General features: G+C 65.7%; 1 non-coding gene across 1 annotated transcript; it reads left to right on the top strand.

The window, feature by feature from the left end:
• Positions 1–12,151: 12,151 nt before the first annotated feature.
• On the top strand, positions 12,152–12,270 carry LOC127041879 (5S ribosomal RNA). The gene has a single exon (XR_007771740.1). It is a non-coding gene; the product is annotated as a 5S ribosomal RNA (ribosomal RNA).
• Positions 12,271–14,593: the final 2,323 nt, after the last annotated feature.

Genomic DNA, 14,593 nt, shown 5'->3' with positions numbered 1-14,593 from the left:
CGGGAGCCGCCGAGGAAGGACGGCGGAAGAGACGGGGTGAGCCTCCGAAGAGAGCCCCCCATCCCCCCGCTTTCCCCGGCGGCCCGGGTGACACAACGCAGGACCAAAAGCCCACCCGCGGGAAGGAGAGCGAGGCCTCCGACCTCCCCTTCCCAGCGGTTTTCCTCGGTGCTCCGGGTGACACCGGGAAGCGTCCGGCAGCGGGGGCCCCAGACGCTGCTCTTCTTCTCCCCGTGTGCTCCGGGTGGCATCGAAGAAGGAGGACGGGAGCCGGGACAGGAGCCGGGCCCCCGCGGACCCGACCACCCTTCACCCCGCTTTTCTTGCCCTCGGTGGCCCTTCGGGTTAACGTGACGGCACGGCTCGGAGGCCGCCGCCGCCTTCCAAGGCAACGCGCTAGAGAAGCCAGTCGGCGAACCAGACGGGGAGGGCAGCGAGGGGTACCGGCGCTCCAGCGAGAGGGCGGTACGAGGGTCCCCGAGGGAACCGCAGCGCGCCCCTGCTCGCTCTCGCGACCGTGTTTGGCCCCGCTGACCCTCGCGGGCGTACTGGGTTCTTTTGGCTTTCTGACACCTCGGTGACGATCTGCCGGAGCCCCTCGGCCTCACCGGGCAGAAATCTCGGCCCCGCGGCCGCCCGTACCAACGAACGAACGAACACCCGCCTGCACCTAGCGAGGTTCTTTAGCGAGGTGGGGGTGCCAGGCCCGCGCCCGGTCGGTCCCCGCCACCAACAATCAAGCCCCACCACGGGGGAAGGAAGGAAGGACGCGAGTCGATGTCGGTCCCTGAGCGCGGTGCACGCGAAAAGGCGAAGGGTCCCGCTCCGCCTGAACACCGTACGGCCCCGTCCGCTGGGGTACCGGCCCGCGAAGGGCCCCTCCCGTCACGTATGTCAGGGCCCCATCGCTCGTGAGGACAGCGGCGTTAACCCGCCTCCCTTCACGCCTGCAGGGAGGGGCGCCGACACTTGGAGCTCGGGTCCGTCCGCCAGGCCTGCGCGGCGGTTGTGCTGGAGGGGTTTCGGGGCCCCTCCACGACACTTTGACATAAGCCGGGGAAAGGAGGCCTTCTTGGAGAGACCGGTGCCCTCCGCCGTCCCTTGGCCACTTTCCCCCCCGGGCGAGGTCGGGTCCCCAACTCGTGTTGGTCCCCTAGGCTGAGCTCCGGTTCTCAGAGGTTCTGAAAACCCTGTCCTCTGAAATCTCCGCGCACCTTTCTGAAAGGAAACCTCGAAAAAGCCACCCGCACATTCAGCGGGACCAACCTGAAATTCAAACCGACCTCCTGGTTCTCTCGGTCGGACGAGGCGCTCTCGGGCGACCCCATTCGGACTTCCAGGGGACGACCGACCACCAGGTCAACCCCATGCTAGTCAATGGGGTTGACCTGCTCTCCGAGAGGGGACTTAGAAAATTTTTCAGCCCGCCTCCCCGTGGGTTGACCTGGTGGACGAGGGGGGACTTAGAATTTTTTTGGCGACTTGGGCAACTATCGATCACCCCGCCTCCACCGGGTCACCCAAGCCGCCCGAGGATCACCGTCCTGGGCCAGAGACAGAGAATTCCACCAGGTCCTTTGGATGGGGCCCACGGAAAGGCAATTTTCCCAAAATTTCCCCAGAGACTCCGGGCACTGCTGGGAGGTCCCCCAGGAAGCCGGAGCCAATTTTTTTATTTTTTTTCGAAATAAGGATCGGGACCACAGTGACCGGGTAGACGCTTCCAGGCAAGCCGCTCGGGGCTCACCCTCCTCGGCCGCGGAGAGCGACTCGACCCCGGTCTTTTGGATCTCGCACACGGAAGGGTGTTCGGATCCCAAATTTTCCCCAGAGCTTCCGGGGGCTGCAGGAAGGTTCCCCCGGTCCCCGGAGCGAAGAAAATCAATTTTTTCCCCAATCTCCGTCGGGACTTCCGAGACCGGGTCCCCGCCGCCCGGCAAGCCGCTCGGGGCTCACCCTCCTCGGCCGCGGAGGGCGACTTGACCCCGGTCTCCTGGATCTCTCACAAGGAAGGGTGTTTGGATCCCAAATTTTCCCCAGAGGCTCCCGGCGCCGCAGGAAGGTGCCCCCGGTCCCCGGAGCGAAGAAAAACAACTTTTTCTCCAGTCTCCATCGGGACCTCCGGGACCGGGTCCCCGCCGCCCGGCAAGCCGCTCGGGGCTCACCCTCCTCGGCCGCGGAGAGCGACCCGCCCCGGTCGTTTGGATCGGGCACATGGAAAATTTTTACAAAATTTCACCGGAGACTCCGGGCACTGCTAGAAGGTCCCCCCGGTCCCTGGAGCCAAAAAAAATTTTTTTTTTCCAAATAAGGATCGGGACCACCGTGACCGGGTAGCCGCTTCCAGGCAAGACGCTCGGGGCTCACCCTCCTCGGCCGCGGAGGGCGACTTGACCCCGGTCTCCTGGATCTCTCGCAAGGAAGGGTGTTTGGATCCCAAATTTTCCCCAGAGGCTCCCGGCTCCGCAGGAAGGTGCCCCCGGTCCCCGGAGCGAAGAAAAACAACTTTTTCTCCAGTCTCCATCGGGACCTCCGAGACCGGGTCCCCGCCGCCCGGCAAGCCGCTCGGGGCTCACCCTCCTCGTCCGCGGAGAGCGACCCGCCCCGGTCGTTTGGATCGGGCACATGGAAAATTTTTACAAAATTTCACCGGAGACTCCGGGCACTGCTAGAAGGTCCCCCCGGTCCCTGGAGCCAAAAAAAAAAATTTTTTTCCAAATAAGGATCGGGACCACCGTGACCGGGTAGCCGCTTCCAGGCAAGCCGCTCAGGGCTCACCCTCCTCGGCCGCGGAGAGCGACTCGACCCCGGTCTTTTGGATCTCGCACACGGAAGGGTGTTCGGATCAAAAATTTTCCCCAGAGCTTCCGGGGGCTGCAGGAAGGTTCCCCCGGTCCCCGGAGCGAAGAAAATCAATTTTTTCCCCAATCTCCATCGGGACTTCCGAGACCGGGTCCCCGCCGCCCGGCAAGCCGCTCGGGGCTCACCCTCCTCGGCCGCGGAGGGCGACTTGACCCCGGTCTCCCGGATCTCTCACAAGGAAGGGTGTTTGGATCCCAAATTTTCCCCAGAGGCTCCCGGCGCCGCAGGAAGGTGCCCCCGGTCCCCGGAGCGAAGAAAAACAATTTTTTCTCCAGTCTCCATCGGGACCTCCGAGACCGGGTCCCCGCCGCCCGGCAAGCCGCTCGGGGCTCACCCTCCTCGGCCGCGGAGAGCGACTCGCCGCGGTCGTTTGGATCGGGCACATGGAAAATTTTTACAAAATTTCACCGGAGACTCCGGGCACTGCTAGAAGGTCCCCCCGGTCCCTGGAGCCAAAAAAAAAATTTTTTTTCCAAATAAGGATCGGGACCACCGTGACCGGGTAGCCGCTTCCAGGCAAGCCGCTCAGGGCTCACCCTCCTCGTCCGCGGAGAGCGACTTGACCCCGGTCTCCTGGATCTCTCACGAGGAAGGGTGTTCGGATCCCAAATTTTCCCCAGAGCTTCCGGGGGCTGCAGGAAGGTGCCCCCGGTCCCCGGAGCGAAGAAAATCAATTTTTTCCCCAATATCCGCCGAGACTTCCGAGACCGGGTCCCCGCCGCCCGGCAAGCCGCTCGGGGCTCACCCTCCTCGGCCGCGGAGGGCGACTTGACCCCGGTCTCCTGGATCTCTCACAAGGAAGGGTGTTTGGATCCCAAATTTTCCCCAGGGCTTCCGGGTGCTGCAGGAAGGTGCCCCCGGTCCCCGGAGCGAAGAAAATCAATTTTTTCTCCAATCTCCATCGGGACTTCCGAGACCGGGTCCCCGCCGCCCGGCAAGCCGCTCGGGGCTCACCCTCCTCGGCCGCGGAGGGCGACTTGACCCCGGTCTCCTGGATCTCTCACAAGGAAGGGTGTTTGGATCCCAAATTTTCCCCAGGGCTTCCGGGTGCTGCAGGAAGGTTCCCCCGGTCCCCGGAGCGAAGAAAATCAATTTTTCTCCAATCTCCATCGGGACTTCCGAGACCGGGTCCCCGCCGCCCGGCAAGCCGCTCTGGGCTCACCCTCCCCGGCCGCGGAGAGCGACTTGACCCCGGTCGTTTGGATCGGGCACATGGAAAATTTTTACAAAATTTCACCGGAGGCTCCGGGCACTGCTAGAAGGTCCCCACGGTCCCTGGAGCCAAAAAATAAAAATTTTTTTCCAAATAAGGATCGGGACCACCGTGACCGGGTAGCCGCTTCCAGGCAAGCCGCTCTGGGCTCACCCTCCTCGGCCGCGGAGAGCGACTTGACCCCGGTCTCCTGGATCTCGCACACGGAAGGGGGTTCGGATCCCAAATTTTCCCCAGAGCTTCCGGGGGCTGCAGGAAGGTTCCCCCGGTCCCCGGAGCGAAGAAAATCAATTTTTTCCCCAATCTCCATCGGGACTTCCGAGACCGGGTCCCCGCCGCCCGGAAAGCCGCTCGGGGCTCACCCTCCTCGGCCGCGGAGGGCGACTTGACCCCGGTCTCCTGGATCTCTCACAAGGAAGGGGGTTTGGCTCCCAAATTTTCCCCAGAGGCTCCCGGCGCCGCAGGAAGGTGCCCCCGGTCCCCGGAGCGAAGAAAAACAATTTTTTCTCCAATCTCCATCGGGACTTCCAAGACCGGGTCCCCGCCGCCCGGCAAGCCGCTCGGGGCTCACCCTCCTCGGCCGCGGAGGGCGACTTGACCCCGGTCTCCTGGATCTCTCACGAGGAAGGGTGTTTGGATCCCAAATTTTCCCCAGGGCTTCCGGGTGCTGCAGGAAGGTGCCCCCGGTCCCCGGAGCGAAGAAAATCAATTTTTTCCCCAATATCCGCCGAGACTTCCGAGACCGGGTCCCCGCCGCCCGGCAAGCCGCTCGGGGCTCACCCTCCTCGGCCGCGGAGGGCGACTTGACCCCGGTCTCCTGGATCTCTCACAAGGAAGGGTGTTTGGATCCCAAATTTTCCCCAGGGCTTCCGGGTGCTGCAGGAAGGTGCCCCCGGTCCCCGGAGCGAAGAAAATCAATTTTTTCTCCAATCTCCATCGGGACTTCCGAGACCGGGTCCCCGCCGCCCGGCAAGCCGCTCTGGGCTCACCCTCCCCGGCCGCGGAGAGCGACTTGACCCCGGTCGTTTGGATCGGGCACATGGAAAATTTTTACAAAATTTCACCGGAGGCTCCGGGCACTGCTAGAAGGTCCCCACGGTCCCTGGAGCCAAAAAAAAAATTTTTTTCCAAATAAGGATCGGGACCACCGTGACCGGGTAGCCGCTTCCAGGCAAGCCGCTCTGGGCTCACCCTCCTCGGCCGCGGAGAGCGACTTGACCCCGGTCTCCTGGATCTCGCACACGGAAGGGGGTTCGGATCCCAAATTTTCCCCAGAGCTTCCGGGGGCTGCAGGAAGGTTCCCCCGGTCCCCGGAGCGAAGAAAAACAATTTTTTCCCCAATCTCCATCGGGACTTCCGAGACCGGGTCCCCGCCGCCCGGCAAGCCGCTCGGGGCTCACCCTCCTCGGCCGCGGAGGGCGACTTGACCCCGGTCTCCTGGATCTCTCACAAGGAAGGGGGTTTGGCTCCCAAATTTTCCCCAGGGCTTCCGGGTGCTGCAGGAAGGTTCCCCCGGTCCCCGGAGCGAAGAAAATCAATTTTTTCCCCAATATCCGCCGAGACTTCCGAGACCGGGTCCCCGCCGCCCGGCAAGCCGCTCGGGGCTCACCCTCCTCGGCCGCGGAGAGCGACTTGACCCCGGTCTTTTGGATCTCGCACACGGAAGGGGGTTCGGATCCCAAATTTTCCCCAGAGCTTCCGGGGGCTGCAGGAAGGTTCCCCCGGTCCCCGGAGCGAAGAAAATCAATTTTTTCCCCAATCTCCATCGGGACTTCCGAGACCGGGTCCCCGCCGCCCGGCAAGCCGCTCGGGGCTCACCCTCCTCGGCCGCGGAGGGCGACTTGACCCCGGTCTCCTGGATCTCTCACAAGGAAGGGGGTTTGGCTCCCAAATTTTCCCCAGGGCTTCCGGGTGCTGCAGGAAGGTTCCCCCGGTCCCCGGAGCGAAGAAAATCAATTTTTTCCCCAATATCCGCCGAGACTTCCGAGACCGGGTCCCCGCCGCCCGGCAAGCCGCTCGGGGCTCACCCTCCTCGGCCGCGGAGAGCGACTCGACCCCGGTCTTTTGGATCTCGCACACGGAAGGGGGTTCGGATCCCAAATTTTCCCCAGAGCTTCCGGGGGCTGCAGGAAGGTTCCCCCGGTCCCCGGAGCGAAGAAAATCAATTTTTTCCCCAATCTCCGTCGGGACTTCCGAGACCGGGTCCCCGCCGCCCGGCAAGCCGCTCGGGGCTCACCCTCCTCGGCCGCGGAGGGCGACTTGACCCCGGTCTCCTGGATCTCTCACAAGGAAGGGTGTTTGGATCCCAAATTTTCCCCAGAGGCTCCCGGCGCCGCAGGAAGGTGCCCCCGGTCCCCGGAGCGAAGAAAAACAACTTTTTCTCCAGTCTCCATCGGGACCTCCGGGACCGGGTCCCCGCCGCCCGGCAAGCCGCTCGGGGCTCACCCTCCTCGTCCGCGGAGAGCGACCCGCCCCGGTCGTTTGGATCGGGCACATGGAAAATTTTTACAAAATTTCACCGGAGACTCCGGGCACTGCTAGAAGGTCCCCCCGGTCCCTGGAGCCAAAAAAAAAATTTTTTTTCCAAATAAGGATCGGGACCACCGTGACCGGGTAGCCGCTTCCAGGCAAGCCGCTCGGGGCTCACCCTCCTCGGCCGCGGAGAGCGACTCGACCCCGGTCTTTTGGATCTCGCACACGGAAGGGGGTTCGGATCCCAAATTTTCCCCAGAGCTTCCGGGGGCTGCAGGAAGGTTCCCCCGGTCCCCGGAGCGAAGAAAATCAATTTTTTCCCCAATCTCCGTCGGGACTTCCGAGACCGGGTCCCCGCCGCCCGGCAAGCCGCTCGGGGCTCACCCTCCTCGGCCGCGGAGGGCGACTTGACCCCGGTCTCCTGGATCTCTCACAAGGAAGGGTGTTTGGATCCCAAATTTTCCCCAGAGGCTCCCGGCGCCGCAGGAAGGTGCCCCCGGTCCCCGGAGCGAAGAAAAACAACTTTTTCTCCAGTCTCCATCGGGACCTCCGGGACCGGGTCCCCGCCGCCCGGCAAGCCGCTCGGGGCCCACCCTCCTCGGCCGCGGAGAGCGACCCGCCCCGGTCGTTTGGATCGGGCACATGGAAAATTTTTACAAAATTTCACCGGAGACTCCGGGCACTGCTAGAAGGTCCCCCCGGTCCCTGGAGCCAAAAAAAAAATTTTTTTTCCAAATAAGGATCGGGACCACCGTGACCGGGTAGCCGCTTCCAGGCAAGCCGCTCGGGGCTCACCCTCCTCGGCCGCGGAGAGCGACTCGACCCCGGTCTTTTGGATCTCGCACACGGAAGGGTGTTCGGATCCCAAATTTTCCCCAGAGCTTCCGGGCGCTGCAGGAAGGTTCCCCCGGTCCCCGGAGCGAAGAAAATCAATTTTTTCCCCAATCTCCGTCGGGACTTCCGAGACCGGGTCCCCGCCGCCCGGCAAGCCGCTCGCGGCTCACCCTCCTCGGCCGCGGAGGGCGACTTGACCCCGGTCTCCTGGATCTCTCACAAGGAAGGGTGTTTGGATCCCAAATTTTCCCCAGAGGCTCCCGGCGCCGCAGGAAGGTGCCCCCGGTCCCCGGAGCGAAGAAAAACAACTTTTTCTCCAGTCTCCATCGGGACCTCCGGGACCGGGTCCCCGCCGCCCGGCAAGCCGCTCGGGGCCCACCCTCCTCGGCCGCGGAGAGCGACCCGCCCCGGTCGTTTGGATCGGGCACATGGAAAATTTTTACAAAATTTCACCGGAGACTCCGGGCACTGCTAGAAGGTCCCCCCGGTCCCTGGAGCCAAAAAAAAATTTTTTTTTTCCAAATAAGGATCGGGACCACCGTGACCGGGTAGCCGCTTCCAGGCAAGCCGCTCGGGGCTCACCCTCCTCGTCCGCGGAGAGCGACTCGACCCCGGTCTTTTGGATCTCGCACACGGAAGGGTGTTCGGATCCCAAATTTTCCCCAGAGCTTCCGGGGGCTGCAGGAAGGTTCCCCCGGTCCCCGGAGCGAAGAAAATCAATTTTTTCCCCAACCTCCGTCGGGACTTCCGAGACCGGGTCCCCGCCGCCCGGAAAGCCGCTCGGGGCTCACCCTCCTCAGCCGCGGAGGGCGACTTGACCCCGGTCTCCTGGATCTCTCACAAGGAAGGGTGTTTGGATCCCAAATTTTCCCCAGAGGCTCCCGGCGCCGCAGGAAGGTGCCCCCGGTCCCCGGAGCGAAGAAAAACAACTTTTTCTCCAGTCTCCATCGGGACCTCCGGGACCGGGTCCCCGCCGCCCGGCAAGCCGCTCGGGGCCCACCCTCCTCGGCCGCGGAGAGCGACCCGCCCCGGTCGTTTGGATCGGGCACATGGAAAATTTTTACAAAATTTCAACGGAGACTCCGGGCACTGCTAGAAGGTCCCCCCGGTCCCTAGAGCCAAAAAAAAATTTTTTTTTTCCAAATAAGGATCGGGACCACCGTGACCGGGTAGCCGCTTCCAGGCAAGCCGCTCGGGGCTCACCCTCCTCGGCCGCGGAGAGCGACTCGACCCCGGTCTTTTGGATCTCGCACACGGAAGGGTGTTCGGATCCCAAATTTTCCCCAGAGCTTCCGGGGGCTGCAGGAAGGTTCCCCCGGTCCCCGGAGCGAAGAAAATCAATTTTTTCCCCAATCTCCGTCGGGACTTCCGAGACCGGGTCCCCGCCGCCCGGCAAGCCGCTCGGGGCTCACCCTCCTCGGCCGCGGAGGGCGACTTGACCCCGGTCTCCTGGATCTCTCACAAGGAAGGGTGTTTGGATCCCAAATTTTCCCCAGAGGCTCCCGGCGCCGCAGGAAGGTGCCCCCGGTCCCCGGAGCGAAGAAAAACATCTTTTTCTCCAGTCTCCATCGGGACCTCCGGGACCGGGTCCCCGACGCCCGGCAAGCCGCTCGGGGCTCACCCTCCTCGGCCGCGGAGAGCGACCCGCCCCGGTCGTTTGGATCGGGCACATGGAAAATTTTTACAAAATTTCACCGGAGACTCCGGGCACTGCTAGAAGGTCCCCCCGGTCCCTGGAGCCAAAAAAAATTTTTTTTTCCAAATAAGGATCGGGACCACCGTGACCGGGTAGCCGCTTCCAGGCAAGCCGCTCGGGGCTCACCCTCCTCGGCCGCGGAGAGCGACTCGACCCCGGTCTTTTGGATCTCGCACACGGAAGGGTGTTCGGATCCCAAATTTTCCCCAGAGCTTCCGGGGGCTGCAGGAAGGTTCCCCCGGTCCCCGGAGCGAAGAAAATCAATTTTTTCCCCAATCTCCGTCGGGACTTCCGAGACCGGGTCCCCGCCGCCCGGCAAGCCGCTCGGGGCTCACCCTCCTCGGCCGCGGAGGGCGACTTGACCCCGGTCTCCTGGATCTCTCACAAGGAAGGGTGTTTGGATCCCAAATTTTCCCCAGAGGCTCCCGGCGCCGCAGGAAGGTGCCCCCGGTCCCCGGAGCGAAGAAAAACAACTTTTTCTCCAGTCTCCATCGGGACCTCCGGGACCGGGTCCCCGCCGCCCGGCAAGCCGCTCGGGGCTCACCCTCCTCGGCCGCGGAGAGCGACCCGCCCCGGTCGTTTGGATCGGGCACATGGAAAATTTTTACAAAATTTCACCGGAGACTCCGGGCACTGCTAGAAGGTCCCCCCGGTCCCTGGAGCCAAAAAAAAAATTTTTTTTCCAAATAAGGATCGGGACCACCCTGACCGGGTAGCCGCTTCCAGGCAAGCCGCTCAGGGCTCACCCTCCTCGGCCGCGGAGAGCGACTCGCCCCGGTCGTTTGGATCGGGCACATGGAAAATTTTTACAAAATTTGACCGGAGACTCCGGGCACTGCAAGAAGGTCCCCCCAGTCCCTGGAGCCAAAAAAAAATTTTTTTTCCAAATAAGGATCGGGACCACCGTGACCGGGTAGCCGCTTCCAGGCAAGCCGCTCAGGGCTCACCCTCCTCGGCCGCGGAGAGCGACTCGCCCCGGTCGTTTGGATCGGGCACATGGAAAATTTTTACAAAATTTCACCGGAGACTCCGGGCACTGCTAGAAGGTCCCCCCGGTCCCTGGAGCCAAAAAAAAATTTTTTTTTCCAAATAAGGATCGGGACCACCGTGACCGGGTAGCCGCTTCCAGGCAAGCCGCTTGCGGCTCACCCTCCTCGGCCGCGGAGAGAGAATTGACCCCGGTCTTTTGGATCGGGCACTTGGAAGATTATAACACTTTCTGCAAGGAGACTCCGGACACTGCCGGGAGGTCACCCCGGTCCCTGGAGCAAAGAAAGGGAAAATTCTCGAATAAAGGCTCCGGTCCTCCGAGACCGGGTCCCCGCCGCCAGGCAAGCCGCCCGGGGCTCACCCTCCTCGTTCGCGTAAAGAGACTTGCCCTCCGTCGTCTGGATCGGTTCGATGGGAGTCAGCGCCTGCTGAAATGCTGCCCTCCTGTGGAACAAGGTGAGATTAACTCGGGACCAACCGGCCAGCAGGTCAACCCGGTTCTCCAATCGGCCACCGGGTCTACCCGGTTCTCCAACCGGCCACGAGGTCAACCCGGTTCTCCAACGGGCCACGAGGTCAACCCGGTTCTCCAACGGGCCACCAGGTCAACCCGGAGCTCCGACCGGGCACCAGGTCAACCCGGTTCTCCGACCGGCCACCAGGTCATCCCGGAGCTCCGACCGGCCACCAGGTCAACCCGGTTCTCCGACCGGCCACCAGGTCAACCCGGAGCTCCGACCGGCCACCAGGTCAACCCGGAGCTCCCACCGGCCACCAGGTCAACCCGGAGCTCCGACCGGCCACCAGGTCAACCCGGAGCTCCCACCGGCCACCAGGTCAACCCGGTTCTCCGACCGGCCACCAGGTCAACCCGGAGCTCCGACCGGCCACCAGGTCAACCCGGTTCTCCGACCGGCCACCAGGTCAACCCGCAGCTCCGACCGGCCACCAGGTCAACCCGGTCCTCCGAACGGGCACCAGGTCTACCCGGTTCTCCGACCGGCCACCAGGTCAACCCGGTTCTCCGACCTGACACTAGGTCTCCCCGGAGCTCCGACCGGCCACCAGGTCAACCCGGTTCTCCGACCGGCCACGAGGTCAACCCGGAGCTCCGACCGGCCACCAGGTCAACCCGGTTCTCCGACCGGCCACGAGGTCTCCCCGGAGCTCCGACCGGGCACCAGGTCAACCCGGAGCTCCGACCGGCCACGAGGTCAACCCGGAGCTCCGACCGGGCACCAGCTCAACCCGGTTCTCCGACCGGCCACGAGGTCAACCCGGAGCTCCGACCGGCCACGAGGTCAACCCGGAGCTCCGACCGGCCACCAGGTCAACCCGGTTCTCCGACCGGCCACCGGATCAACCCGGAGCTCCGACCGGCCACCAGGTCAACCCGGAGCTCCGTCCGCCGGAGGGTGAACCGGGTGGACCTGGTGGCCGGCGGGCGAACCGACCACCAGGTACCCCCGGAGCCCCGACCGCCGGAGGGAGAACCGGGTAGACCTGGTGGCCTGGAAGGGACTTGGAAAAATATTTCGCCGGGACCGCCGCCTGGGGAACGACTTTGAAGACGCCCAGGGCTCACCCTCCACGACCGCGGACAACGACTTGCCCCCGGGCGTTTGGATCGAGCACATGGGAAATTTTAGCAATTTTTGCCCCGAGGCTCCAGGCACTGCTGGAAGGTAACCCCGTTCCCCGGCGGAGTAAATTTAAAAAAAAAAAAAAAAAAAAAAAAAGGATCGGGACCTCCGAGACCGGGTCCCCGCCGCCCGGCAAGCCGCCCGGGGCTCACCCTCCTCGGCCGCGGAGAGCGACTTGAACCCGGTCGTTTGGATCGGGCACCTGGAAGATTTTAATTTTTTTTTTTTTTTTTTTTTCCAAATTTTGCCCACAGACTCCAGGCGGTGCTGGAAGGTCACCCGGGTCCCCGGAGCAGAAATTTTTTTTTCCCTCCCTACTTCTTCATCGTTTCTTCTCTCTCTCCCCAAATTGGCCCGAGACCATTGCGGTCGGGCAGGCCCGGGCGTCGGCGGCGGTGGAGGCGGGGGCCGTGAAGCGGACGAGGAGGCGCGGAGCCGGGTGCCTACGGCCATACCGGACCGAAAGCCCCCGATCCCGTCCGATCTCGGAAGGTAAACCGTCCCGGGCCTGGCTAGTACTTGGATGGGTGACCGCCTGGGAATCCCAGGTGCCGTAGGCAGCTTTTCCCGGTCCCGGCCGGCTCCCTCCTTTTCCGGGCAGGGAGGGAGGGAGGGAGGAAGGAACCGGGGCGGGGGACGAAAAGCAGCCTCCTCGCCCCCGAGTTCCCCCCGCCCGAGGGACCGGAGGGACGGACGGCGGGGACCGGGGTCCCAGGGGCCGACTCGACCGAGGACCCGGGATTCTCAAACTTTCAGGGGGAGACCCGGGGCCCCGGAGGGACCGGCCCGGACCCCTACGGAGCCTCTGAGCCCGGCCCCCGGCTCGCAGGACCGCCCCGAGCGCCCCCGCGGCAGAGCAGGCGAGGCCTGGCCCGGCTTGAGTTCGACGGGTGGGTGGCTCCCCCGGGCTCCCACCACGGAGGACTCACCGCTCCCAAAATCTCAGGGGGGGACCCGGGGTCCCGGGCGGACTCGCCCGTACTCCTTCGGAGCCTCTGAGCCGGGGCCTCGGCCCCCAGGACCGCCCCGAGTCCCCTCGCACCGGCCCAGCGGAGGCCTGGCCTGGCCTGAGGACGGCGGGTGTGTGGCTTCCCCCGGCTCCCTCCACGGAGGACCGAGGCCTCCCAAACTCTCAGGGGGAGTCCCCGGGCTCCGAGCGGACTCGGCCGGACCCCTTCGGGGCCTCTGAGCCGGGGCCTCGGCCCGCAGGTCCGCCCCGAGTCCCCTCGCGGCGGCCCGGGCGAGGCCTGGCCTGCGCTAAGGACGGCGGGTGTGTGGCTCCCCCGGGCTCCCTCCACGGAGGACCCACCGCTCCCAAACTCTCAGGGGGAGTCCCAGGGCTGCGGGCGGACTCTCCCTGACCCCTTCGGGGCCTCTGAGCCGGGGCCTCGGCCCGCAGGTCCGCCCCGAGTCCCCCCGTGGGGGCCCGGGCGAGGCCTGGCCTGCGCTATGGACGGCGGGTGTGTGGCTCCCCGGGGCTCCCTCCACGGAGGACCCACCGCTCCTCAAACTCTCAGGGGGAGTCCCCGGGCTGCGGGCGGACTCGCCCGGACCCCTTCGGGGCCTCTGAGCCGGGGGCCTCGGCCCGCAGGTCCGCCCCGAGTCCCCCCGCGGGGCCCGGGCGAGGCCTGGCCTGCGCTAAGGACGGCGGGTGTGTGGCTCCCCCGGGCTCCCTCCACGGAGGACCCACCGCTCCCAAACTCTCAGGGGGAGTCCCCGGGCTCCGGGCGGACTCGCCTGGACCCCTTCGGGGCCTCTGAGCCGGGGCCTCGGCCCGCAGGTCCGCCCCGAGTCCCCCCGCGGCGGCCCGGGCGAGGGCCTGGGCCTGGCGCTGAGGACGGCGGGTGTGTGGCTTCCCCCGGCTCCCTCCACGGAGGGACCGAGGCCTCCCAAACTCTCAGGGGGAGTCCCCGGGCTCCGAGCGGACTCGGCCGGACCCCTTCGGGGCCTCGGAGCCGGGGCCTCGGCCCGCAGGTCCGCCCCGAGTCCCCTCGCGGCGGCCCGGGGCGAGGCCTGGCCTGCGCTAAGGACGGCGGGTGTGTGGCTCCCCGGGCTCCCTCCACGGAGGACCCACCGCTCCCAAACTCTCAGGGGGAGTCCCCGGGCTGCGGGCGGACTCTCCCGGACCCCTTCGGGGCCTCTGAGCCGGGGCCTCGGCCCGCAGGTCCGCCCCGAGTCCCCCCGCTGCGGCCTCGGGCGAGGCCTGGCCTGCGCTAAGGACGGCGGGTGTGTGGCTCCCCCCGGCTCCCTCCACGGAGGACCCAAAGCTCCCAAAACTCTCTGGGGGAGTCCCCGGGCTCCGGGCGGACTCGCCCGGACCCCTTCGGGGCCTCTGAGCCGGGGCCTCGGTCCCGCAGGTCCGCCCCGAGTCCCCCCGCCGCGGCCCGGGCGAGGCCTGGCCTGCGCTAAGGACGGCGGGTGTGTGGCTCCCCCGGGCTCCCTCCACGGAGGACCCACCGCTCCCAAACCCTCAGGGGGAGTCCCCGGGCTCCGGGCGGACTCGGCCGGACCCCTTCGGAGCCTCTGAGCCCGGGCCCCCCCGCCCGCAGGACCGCCCCGAATCGCCCCGCGGCGGCCCAGCGGAGGCCTGGCCCGGCCTGAGGACGGCGGGCGTGTGGCTTCCCCCGGCTCCCTCCACGGAGGACCCACGCCTCCCAAACTCTCAGGGGGGCTCCCAGGGCCCCGGGCGGACTCGCTCGGACCCTGCGCCGGCCCGTCGGCCCGCAGGACCTCCCCCGGTCCGTCCCTTCCGCCATCGAGGCTGCCCGGGGCCAGAGCGGCGTGCGGCTCCCCCGGGCGTCCCGCGCGGAGGACCCACGGCTCCCGTGCTATCGGGGGGAGTCCCGGGTGCCCGGGGGGACTCGGACGGACCCCGCGACCGGC

Source organism: Gopherus flavomarginatus (assembly GCF_025201925.1).
Source record: "Gopherus flavomarginatus isolate rGopFla2 chromosome 13 unlocalized genomic scaffold, rGopFla2.mat.asm SUPER_13_unloc_7, whole genome shotgun sequence".
Classification (NCBI taxonomy): Eukaryota; Metazoa; Chordata; order Testudines; family Testudinidae; genus Gopherus; species Gopherus flavomarginatus.
The sequence above is the reverse complement of the archived record's forward strand: the minus strand, read 5'-3'. Positions and strand labels throughout refer to the sequence as shown.